Source organism: Schistocerca cancellata, chromosome 3 (assembly GCF_023864275.1).
Source record: "Schistocerca cancellata isolate TAMUIC-IGC-003103 chromosome 3, iqSchCanc2.1, whole genome shotgun sequence".
NCBI classification, from domain to species: Eukaryota; Metazoa; Arthropoda; class Insecta; order Orthoptera; family Acrididae; genus Schistocerca; species Schistocerca cancellata.
The window spans coordinates 767,585,964-767,598,128 of NC_064628.1; the positions used below are offsets into that span (position 1 = coordinate 767,585,964).

The 12,165-nt window shown below is 43.1% G+C and overlaps 1 protein-coding gene across 1 annotated transcript in view; it reads right to left on the reverse strand.

The window, feature by feature from the left end:
• Positions 1-12,165, reverse strand: part of LOC126176558 (uncharacterized) — a 179,239-nt gene that overhangs the window by 106,863 nt on the left and 60,211 nt on the right. The window lies entirely within an intron of this gene.

Genomic DNA, 12,165 nt, shown 5'->3' on the forward strand with positions numbered 1-12,165 from the left:
CAGGTCCTGGAGGTTTGTTCAATTTTAATGATTTTAGCTGTTTCTCACACCACTGACACTGATATTTACTTCATTCATCTTTTCATTGGGACAAGGATCGAAGTGAGGAAATGTTCCTGGGTTTTTCTTTGTAAAGGGACATTTTAAAACAGAGTCAAGCATTCCAACTTGTGCTTTGTTACTCTCAATTTCAGTTCCTGTCTCATTTGCTAGGGACTGGACACTAGCTTTTGTGCCACTAACAGCCTTTACATACTACCAGAATCTACATTGTCTGATGAAAACATTCAGAAGGGAAGGAGGAAATGAAATGAAACTTCACACATTGAGATGGTATTTGATGTGGTTTCAGTGATTACAAAATCAACTCAAATGTACAAAGAACTTGGCAGTATGAGCTCACTTATCAGCACAAAGTTGCACCCCGAAATGGTTCAAATGGCTCTGAGCACTATGGGACTTAACATCTATGGTCATCAGTCCCCTAGATCTTAGAACTACTTAAACCTAACTAACCTAAGGACAGCACACAACACCCAGCCATCACAAGGCAGAGAAAATCCCTGACCCCGCCGGGAATCGAACCCGGGAACCCGGGCGTGGGAAGCGAGAACGCTACCGCACGACCACGAGATGCACCCCCTCTGGCCTCCATGTTTGTATTGATTCAATTGGGAAGGGTGTCATAAAGCTATTGCATCCTCTCCTGAGGCAAGCTGACCCACAACTGTTGTAACTGGTCATTGGTACTCTGGACTCTGGTGCAGGGATGGAGTTGATATCAGAGTTGGTCCCACACATGTTCTATCGGAGACAGTTCTGATTATGTTGCTGGCTATAGATGTACCTCAACATCACATACGTTGATCATTGAGGCATGTGCCATATGTGGATGAGGGTTGTCCTGTTGAAAAATGGAAAAGCAGTAATATCATATGAAAGACAACATATGAGGATGCACAATGCCCATGACACACTGTCATGAAATCATTCCCTCAATGTCTACTGCTGGAGTCAAACCTGATGGCTACCCACATCATGATGGCAGGAGTAACACCACCGTGTCTCTCCAAAACACTGAAAAATGGGACCTCTCTCCAGATTGCGACCATACTCACTGACAATAGAATTGGGATAATACAGAAGTGCAATTTATCACTGAATACAATGCAACACCATTCATGAGCAGTTCATGCTTCTTAGTCATGGCAGCACTCTAAAAAAATGTGTATATGAAATGATTTGACCAGCTGGTCAAATGGAGATCCACAATGAGCTGACTTGCAAACTCTATCGAGTGCCAATAAAACTGTCTCCAAGGTGTATGCAACACTTTGGTTTACTTCATAGTGATCATTCAACAACTAATGTTGTTTGTTCCCCTTATATATCCTACCAGACTCAGAAAGAACACTAAACAAGATAAATGCATTCTGATGGCTGTTCCACCTCTTACAGAGCGTTGCTATTCTAATCATTTTCATATCCACCAGTGGAATATACATGTAAGAAGTTATTTTGACATGTGCCCATATCTTCTTTGTGCTTCACTTTTTTTATCAGGCAGTGTAAATGTATGTACAACAAATGAAGGAACATAGAAAATACGAATTTAGGTATGAAATTTTAAACTCTTTGTTAACACAAAACTCATTCACTCACAGCACTTTTTACTGTAGTGATTAACTTTTTCCAAAGCAAATGGCTGTACCACCACCTTTGTTATGTGCTCTGCTGTAAAATGTTGCTAAGTTATAGCTTTCTGATTTGAAATAATGAATGTTATGTACACAACTACATGTGAGCCAGTTCTGTGATAATTATTCAAAGGAACCTATTTCATTTTCCAAGTTTTATAACACAACTACATGTGAGCCAGTTCTGTGATAATTATTCAAAAGAACCTATTTCATTTTCCAAGTCTTGTTCATTATAATCCAAAAATGACAGATTGCCATTGTGTGAATTAATGTCTGTGTGAGGTTTACATAAATCACATATACTGACATTATCTATTGTACCAGCAATGGTAGAGACTTTATTTGCCCAAAAAAAAAAAAAAAAACACGTCTTGTCCTGGAGATGTACTGCTTCACTGGCATGGCATTTTGGTACTGATTCTCCCAAGAATTTTTATTTTTGTCCTTGAGAGGAATGACCACTATTGCATTGACTGTACAATCAACTTATTGTTTACTATCTCTATATTTCGTGTTATTACTAAGTTCTTCCCTACTCTCTTGAACGTAGAACACAGGTTGTGTGGAATCTTCTTCCTGTGCAGCTTATGTCAACAACAGTCGCATTCTTAAATCCATTGCATATATTTTAACAAAAGTAATCAATTTTTGAAAATGTACTGTAAATAGATAAATAAAAAATTTACTCACCAAAAAGTGGCAGGAGAACACACATATCAAAGGTATTATCTATGCAAGCTTGCAGAGCCAGTGGCCCCTTCTTCTGGTTAAAGGGTTGAAGGGCAAGGAAGAGGGGTAAAGGTAAAGTTCATAAAAGTCACCCAGAACCCCATGTCAGGGGAGACTTTTTAGATGGGATAAGAAGGAAAGACTGATTGTTGAGGACTACACCGAGTGAGATTTGAAAACCTGAGAGCTTAAAGGTGGAAGATAGGGTAACATGCAAGACAGAGATCACCACAAAACCATTGTGCATGAGTTAATAAGAACAAAAAGGTAAACGCATTGCATGTGATAGAGGTGGGAGGGGGGCAGCAAACAGTAGACTGGACAGAAAATGAAAGATGCAGAAAATTAAACAGAGTGAAGAAAGGAATAGTTACTGTGAAGCAATGATGAGACCAAAGAAATTTATGTAGATTAAGACCAGGTGGGTGGCAAGAAAAAAGGACATGTTGTAGTGCCAGTTCCCTCCTGCAGAGTTGAGAGATACTGGTGTCTGGGGGAACTATCCAGACTGCACATGTTGTGAAACAGACACCAAGATAATGACTGTCATTTTGTAGTGCATGCTCTGCAACTGGATATTATGTGTTGTCCATATACACCCTCTGTGTATGCCCATTTATCATAACTAATAACATGTTGGCATTCATACCAATGCAAAAGGGCAAACAGTGTTTACATTAACAGTTGGTACATTGTGTGCCATTTCACAGGTGGCTTTCCCACTGATAGTATATGTTTTGCCAGTTACACAGCTGGTATAGGTGACAGAAGGAGGGTACTTGGGGAACGTCTTGCAGAGGGGATGGCCACAGGGGTAGGAGCCATAGGATAGGTAGATGGTTGCAGATGGAGCATAGGGTCTGACAAGGATATTGTGGAGATGGGATGGCAACAAAAAGCCATTCTAGGTGTGGTGGGCAAAATCTCAGACAGAATGGACCTCATTTCAGGGCATGATTTTAGGAAGTCATGGCCTCATTGAAGAAGTTGATTAATACATTCAAGACCTGGATAATGATGAATGAGAGGTGATGTACTGCAAAGTTGATTTTTGGAGGGATCAGCAATACCCGCGTTGTATTTGATGGCCTGGGAAATCTGTTTTTTAAGTAATTACATACAGTGAAGGCTGAGGTGAGAATGGTAGTGTATTGCTGTAAAGAGGCTGCATCAGAACAAATACATCTGCCTTGTATACTGAGGTTGTATGGGAGGGAACATTTGACATGGAAAAAATGGCAACTGTCAAAATGTAAGTACTATTGTTTGTTGATAGGTTCTGTGTGGATGGAAGTGTGTAGCTGTCTTTCCTTGAGGATGAGATCAACAACAGATCAGCCTCACCATATGTCCATATGGCAAAGATGTCATCAGTGTATCTAAACCAAATCAGGGGCTGAAGGCTTGTGTAGCCGAGGAGCGCCACCTCCAAGTGACCCATGAAAAGGTTGGTATAGGAAGGAACCATCCTGGTTCCCATGGCTGTACCCTTGATCTGTTTGTATGTCTGCCCCTCAAAGGTAAGTACGAAGTGGCTTGAGGTAAGTAAGAAGGATGTCATAAATTTGAAATCACATGGGCACTGACTAGTGAAATGATCAGCAGGAGACAAATCATTTACTTGGGGGATGTTGGTACAGAGGAGGAGGCATCAGTTGTAAGAAGCAACGTGTGCAGTGGGAGGATGGGCACAGATTTCAGATGCTATAGATATAATTTAATGTCTTTAATATAGGTGAGAAGACTTTGTACTGTAGGTTGCAAGTGTTGGTCAACTAAGGCACATATACGATTGGTAAGCGCTTTGAAGCCACGAACTATGGGATGGCCAGGTTCACTGGGTTTGTGGATCTTAAGAAGATGGTAAAAGTGGAGTGGTTTTGGTGGGTAAGAAGTTGTATGGATTGAGGTGTTAGTCCTTGTCAGGGGTCTGAATATTTTAAGGGAGGAATTCAGGTCAGGGATGGGGTCCTGATGGCAGATCCTGTATGTAGAGGTGTCAGAAAGCTAGGATAGACTTTCGTTTACATACTCCTGTCAGACAAGTACCATGGTGATAGATCACTTGTCTGCTGGAAGGATAAGGATAGAGTCATCAGTTTTTAGGGAATAAAGAGCCTGGATCTGTGCAGAGGACAGGTTTACTATCCTGTTGTATGGACCTGAGGAAGATTGTGAAGCTATTCTGGATCTGAAGAGTTCTTGGAAGAATTTTAATGGATTATTTTGAAATAGTGGTGGTGGATCAAGTTGGGATCATGGTCGGAACTCTTCAAGACAGGGTTCAATGTCAGATTTATTGTTGGAAAGATTTTGGGATTGGGTTCCAAAGTGATGTTTCCAATTGACATTAAGGCTGAAGGAAAGTAAGTCGTTCAGCAAAGTGGCATAATTAAATACAGGTTTAGGGCTGAAAGTGAGACCCTTGGATAATATAGATAACTTAGGAGGAGAGAGTGCTTAGGTGAGAGGTTGAGAACACTGTACTGTTGCAACTGGTTCTTGCAATTACAAGTTATTACTAGCATCAAGGCAGTGGTGAAGGTTGGAAGATGTTGAGGAGGTGGCCAAGCTCAGTTTGTAGGAAAGGAATGGTGGTTGTTTAGCAAGCTGCAGAGGGACAGGAAAGGAAACCCCACTGTTGAGGTAGTTTAGGTGAAAGTGGAATAGCCTTTTGAGGTGAAGACTGGCAGTTTGAAGTTAGCTTGGTGGGTGGTGTCATTCAAGGAATGATGATGGGCAGGTAACTGCTTGATTTTGTAGAAGGAGAGAAGCCTGGTGAACTGGAAATTGGCAGATGAGCAGTAGAGGTCACAGATCAGTGGACAAGATTTCTGTATGTGAAACTCTGAAAGAGCCTGGTGTAGAGCAGGATTACATCCAGAAATAGGGATTTTCTGATTTTTTTTTCTTGATTTTCTTGCTTTTCTTCTGTTTTTCTGTCATTTTTCACTGTCTGCTTCCAATTTTGCACTCGCACCATCTCTAACACTCCAAACCCCCTACTCTTACTGTGATGAATCCAATCACATAACACATCTTTGTTTTGAAAACATGCTTTTGCACTATCAAAGCAAAGGGCCCACATTCTGTTTCTTGAAACCTGCTTGTCCCCTCATATTACTCTTGTAGGTCTAACACTGAATGTCCCTGTTTCTGGATTTAATCCCATTCTCCACCAGCCTCTTTTACAGTTTCAAATACAGCTATCTCTTTCTGTTACCCAGCTAATCTATGACCTAAATGCCACATGTACCAATTCCCACTTCACCATACTTCTCTTCTTTTACAAAATCCTGCAGTTATCTACCCCTTATCTTTCCTTGTGTGATATTATCTACCAAGCCAACCTCAAACTGCAATAACATCTCTAAAAGCTATCCCATCTTCTCCCAGACTACCTCAACAGTGTTGTATCCCTTCCTGCCCCTCTACAGCTCTGTAACATGCCGCAACATCAACCACCACTCCTCTCCTTCAAACTGAGCTTGGCCAACCTCCTCAAAATCTCCCAACCTTCACCACTGCCTTCCACATCAGTAATAACTTGTAATTGAAAGAACCAGTCACAAGAGTATAGTGTTCTCAACCTCTTGTCTATAGTGCTCTCTCCTCCTAAATTATTTGTATTATCCAAGGGTCTTAATTTCAGCCCTAAACCTGCATTTAATAATGCTGCTTTGGTGAAAGTTTTACTTTCCTTCACATATAATTTCAACTGGAAATATCATTTCCTACTCAGCACCCACCTAATTCCAAAACTATATTGTCCTACACACCTTAATCAACTTTATACTCACCAACAACTATTTCACCACATACAAACAGATCAAGGGTACGGCCATGGAAACACTTTTCATTGGTTGCTTGGAAGGGGCTTTCCTGGGATCTGTACCTATTTTGGTTTAGACACATTGATTACGTCTTTTCAATATGGACTCATGGTGTGGCAGACCTGTTAAAATTCCTGGAATCCTCAAATGGATTCTCCCAACTACATTTCACATGGCCCTATTCTGAATCCCATGCCACTTTCCTTAATGTTGATCTCACCCACGGTGAAGGTGAGCCACAAATTTCCACCCACATTAAAACTGTTAACAAAGGACAGTACTTACATTTTGACAGTTATAATTTTTTCTGTGGCAAATATTCCCTACCACACAGCCTTGGTATTTAATGCAAACTTATGTGTTTAGATGCAGACTCTTTACAGCAGTACAACTTCATTCTTGCCTCAGCCTTCACAGGATGTAATTACTGCACTAGCCTACTTCAAAAGCAGATTTACTGGGCCATAACATCCAGTTCTGGTACTGCTGATCCCTCAAAAAATCAACTTCAGAGTACACCACTTGTAACCCAGTATTATCCTGGTCTAGAACGTATTAATCAGCTGTTTTGATAAGGTGATGACCTCCTAAAATCATACCCTGAAATGAGGTCCATTCTGTCTGAGATTCTGCCCACCACACACAGAACAGATTACTGTCACCCTCCCAATTTCCACAATGTCCTTGTCAGACTCTATGCCCTTTCTGCACCCATCTTCCTACCCTATGGCTCCTACACCAGTGACCACCTCACTGCACGACTTACCCTATGCTCTCTCCTGCCACCACCAATGCCAGCCCTGTAACTGGCAAAACATATACCATCAAAGATAGAGCCACCTGTGAAGTAAAATAAATAAACTCACTGAAGATATCACAAAAAATGCTGAAACATGTTTGGGAGAAGACAAAACTACAAAGAAGTCTTGTGTAAGGTGGAATTCCTCTCCAATTTTCTTAGCAAGTATGGAAATAAGTCAATGATGAAATAAATATTTCATAACTTTGAAATTATTTTGTATTATTTCTGTCTTTCTCATGTTAATTACAAAACTGTTCCTCCAACCATATTCTACTACTTGATTTCTTAATTTCTTAAATGATTGCTTATTATTGCTATATTTGTACTGGAAAATGCAGTGGTTTATGTTGCTGAAGGTACCAAGTTTTTGGCATGAATGCATTTATCTACCTGTACAATATAATAACCTTGGTAAATAAAAAGAAGTAAATTTGTTCCTTCATTTCATACATAGTTAAAGTTTCATAGTTAATTATATGCAAAGAGGAATGTCATATATTGCATTTATATTGCCATATTATCATGTTTATTAATTACATGATTAATTTGGCGCTTGTAAAGGAAAGAGTAAAGGTAATCAACCACCATATAATTGAGGTACTGACTGGCTGACAGACACCTAGTCCACAAACAGATTTCCTGTACTATATCTGTTGTGACTCGCCAATCATTCAAAGTGCCGCCGTGCATTCACGTGCGTCCTCTACATGTGGCGCTGTCTGCCAGCCACACAGCAGCCATGCCACCTAAGCGGCCAGCCAGCCAGCAGCCACTAGACTTGGACTCAGTGCTCATTTGAATGTTATCATGTTCACGTCTTCCTTGGTCAACTAGCTCAGTGACTTACATAAGTTGTGTCGTTCTGAAATATATGTGTTCAACTTGATGTTATAACAATTGGCGACAAGGAAGGGATTTTTCCTTTTCATCGTTGACCCACAGGTTTCCATGGCTACTTTAGAGCAGCAATTGCAAGGACTCATTGAACAGCAAACGCTTCTCACATCGGCGATTCGCGATTTCGTCCCGGCATCCAATGTGGGCCGTTTCTCGTTGTTGTCTATACCTCCTTTCCCTCCTTACGACGAGACGGCGGAAGACTGGTCTGATTACGAAAAATGTCTTCGGCAGCACTTCTTGGCATTTCATGTCACGGACAAACAAACATATAAGTCTCTGTTCCTTTCATGCATTTCACTTCAAATGTATCGATTGTTGTCGCAATTGGCTCCTTTGAAAGATCCTGCGTCTTTGTCCTTTGCTGAAATGTGCTCACTTCTGTCAGTCTATTTTCATAAGCAAACACATGTGGTTGCCTCTTGTGTTGCCTTTTATCGTTGTCAAAAACAACTGAATCAATCCTATCGCGCTTGGGCTGCTGAGCTTCATGACCTCAGTCGAAAGTGTCAATTTGTTACTGACATTCACAAAGAATCCTACACAGATACAATGGTACGGGATGCTATTATCCGGTCGGCGCCCGACATAGAAGTGAGGCAACGTGCCCTTCAGTTGGCAAATCTGACTCTAGATGAAGTCCCATCCATCGCTCAGTCTTTTGAAATTTATCGTGTCACTGGAGCGCAAATAGAGGCATGGGGTGATGTCGGGGACATACAACCTCTGTGCACTGTTGACGACGCGTGCAGTGTGTCCCCGCCAGCTGACGTGGCCACAGTACACTCCCAAGTGCAGCCTCGGCCTAACCATAAACAACCCTCTCAGAAACTGCAGCAAAACCCCTGGCAACTTCTTCATGTCCGCGGTGTTTTACGAAACATTCACACGAAGATTGTCCCCAACGTTGGGCTGTGTGTCACAATTGCAAGAAGAAGGGTCATGTGTCTTCCATTTGCAAATCCGACCGCATACATGATGTTCATGAACATGACGCTGATTCTGCTTCTGTGTTGTCTGTCAATTGCAGTTCTTCCCTTTCAGGGAAGTTATTCCTCACAGTCCAAATTCTTGGTCAGAATGTTTGCATGCAGGTGGATACTGGTTCAGCTGCCACTATCATTAATTCTCGACATATCTTCAGTTGGTTTCTCCACTCCTATCACCTGTCACTCTGAAATTACGGACGTACAGTAAACAGAAGATTTCTCTCTTGGAACAATTTAATGCTGAGGTATCTTACAAATCTGTCGTTTGCACTGTTCCCATACTTGTGGTCGACCAGAGTAATGCAGAAAATCTTTTTGGTTTCAATGCCTTTCACGTTTTTGGGTTCTCCATAGATGACTCTGTCAAATCTCGTCTCTGGTGCTATTCCTTATGCTCAACTGGATTCCTTGTTGATGACATTTTCGTCCCTTTTTTATCCTGGGTTAGGCCGTGCAAACAAATTTGAAGCTTATATCACGCTCAAACCCACTGTTTGGCCTAAGTTTTTTGGACTCGGCCCATTCCTGTGGCCCTTCATGATTAGGTAAAACGGGAGCTGGATCGCCTCACTGCTCCAGGGGTCTTGCTCCCTGTCACTTCCAGTGAGTGGTCCTCTCCTGTCGTTGTCGTTGCTAAGCCAAATGGTGATATTCATCTCTGTGGCGATTTCAAAGCCACTGTAAATGCTCAATGCCTTTTTCTGATGGTTCTGAACAACCCATTGCTTATGCCTCCAAAACGCTCACAGATGCCCAACAAAAGTATTCTTAAATTGAAAAAGAAGCTTTGGCCATTATTTATGCTCTTCATAAGTTTGGTGTTTTTCTCTATGGATCCAAATTTCATCTTGTTACGGATCACAAACCACCTGTTTCCTTGTTTCATCCATCAATGTCACGTGCTGACAGAGCTGCACACCACCTCCAGCGTTGGGTTCTTTATTTGTCTCGTTTTAATTATGAGATTCATTTCCAGCCGACAGCTCAACATGTGAATGCTCCTGCACTGTTTCGTCTTCCCATGGGGACGGATCTGGCATTTGATAGGGATGAACTTTTGTGTTTCCACCTGGATGTTGCCGAGCAGCGGATTGTGGACAGAATCCCCATCACTGGGGACCAGCTGGCGGCTGCTATGGTTCTGACCCTACCCTCTCCTGGGTTTTATGCTGTATTCAGAAGGGTTGGCCAGATCATCCATCCACTAAGACTTCTGATCGGTTGCAGAACTACTATGCTTTACGCTACCGCCTCATGGCTAGGGGTGGTGTTAGCCGCCTTTCCACCGAAAATGCTTCACCACGTGTTGTTGTACCTGCGTCTTTGCATGCTTTGGTCTTGTGCCTCCTTCAGCAAGGGCACTGGGGTGCCTCTCGCACAAAATCTCTGGTGCGCCATCATGTGTACTGACCTGGCATCGACTCTGAAATAGCACACATGGTCGCTGTCTGCGGCCCTTGTGCGTCACAGGCTGCCACCCCGAAGTCATCTTTGTCACCGTGACCTTCACCTGAGACGCCCTGGGAGTGCATTCATGCTGACTTCATGGTACCTTTTTTAGGTACTTATTGGCTACTCATAATTGACGCCTTCTCTAACTTTCCTTTCATTGTCCATTGCACGTCGCCTACCAACATGGCAACCACAAATGCTCTCGCCCGCATTTTTTCTTTGGAAGGCCTTCCCTCTACTCTTGTTACTGATAATGGTCCGCAATTTGCCTCTTCTGAATTTGTGGATTTTTGTGCTTGTCATGGCGTCATGCATGTCACAGCCCCTCCGATCCATCCACAATCAAACAGTGAGCCTGAATGACTGGTCCGCACATTTAAGGCTCAGATGAGGAAACTCCTGACTTCTTCTGCTGCTGATGATGCGCTTCTCCAATTTCTGGCTTCTTACCGTTTCACTCCCATAGGCGACCACAGCCCGGCTGAGCTCTTACATGGCCGACAGCCCCGCACGCTACTTCATCTTCTGCGGCCTTCCACCTCACGGTCATGGGTGCCTTCGCTTGGCCAGTTCACCACCGACGACCTTGTATGGGTACGGGGATATGGCAGGCGGCCAAAATGGAATCCGGGCCGCATCTTATGATACCGTGGCCGAAGCCTGTATGAAATCCAGACGGACACAGGTGTTGCAGTGCGTCATTCGGACCAGCTTCGGCCTCGTGTGCCGGCAACGCCTGTTCTGAATGCCGCTACACCACCTTCGGCTCTACCTGACACTCGGGATCTTGGCATCTCTCATTACTCACAATGCAGCCCTCTCACCATCATCTCGGTGCCAGTACAAGACTAGATGCCACCAGGAGACGTGCCCATGCAGGAACCAGATGATCATCATCTGTTGAAGCAACTCTACTTGCCTTCTTCTCCTACGGACACCGACACATCACCCATGTCTCCTATTATATCAACCAGACTTGCCGCAATGGGCATATTGGTGCATGGGGCCCCAGCAGATTCGACCACTACGTCTCCTGTCATCTCGACCTGTTATCATCGGTGACACTTCCGTCCATACGGAAAGCCTCCTCCTCAAGACTTTAGGGCCAGTCAAACAATGCCTTTGGACATTAGCAATCTACAGGCCACCTCCATCAAGACAAGTGCAAAAATTTCAAAGGGGGGAAAAGTGTTGTGACTCGCCGATCATTCAAAGTGCTGTCGCGCAATTACACGCGTCCTCTACATGCGGCGCTGTCTGCCAGCCATGCAGCAGCTGTGCCACCTAAGTGGCCAGCCAGCCAGTGGCTGCTAGACTTGGACTCAGTGCTCATTTTAATGTTATCATGTTCATGTCTTGCTTGGTCAACTTGCTCAGTGACTTAAATGTGTTGTGTCGTTTTGAAATACATGTGTTCAACTTGACGTTATAACAAAATCTACTGCCAATACTGCTCCAACTACTTCCACAAAGCAGCCTATGAAGGAGCACTTGGTTATCAGTCAGTATCACCCTGGACTGGACTAGCTAAATCACCTGCTTTGTCAGGCTTATTACCTAGCATCATACCCTGAAAAAATGACTGTCCTACCCCATAATCCTTCCCACTCTTCCCAAAGTGATATTCCGCCACCCTCTAAATCTGTCCCACTCCCCCAAATTGATATTCTGTCACTAAATCTGTCAGTACTCAAGCCACAGCTACTTGTAGCACCTTAACATATGATTCACATCCTTCTGGAAGGTTCAGATGCAATATCTAT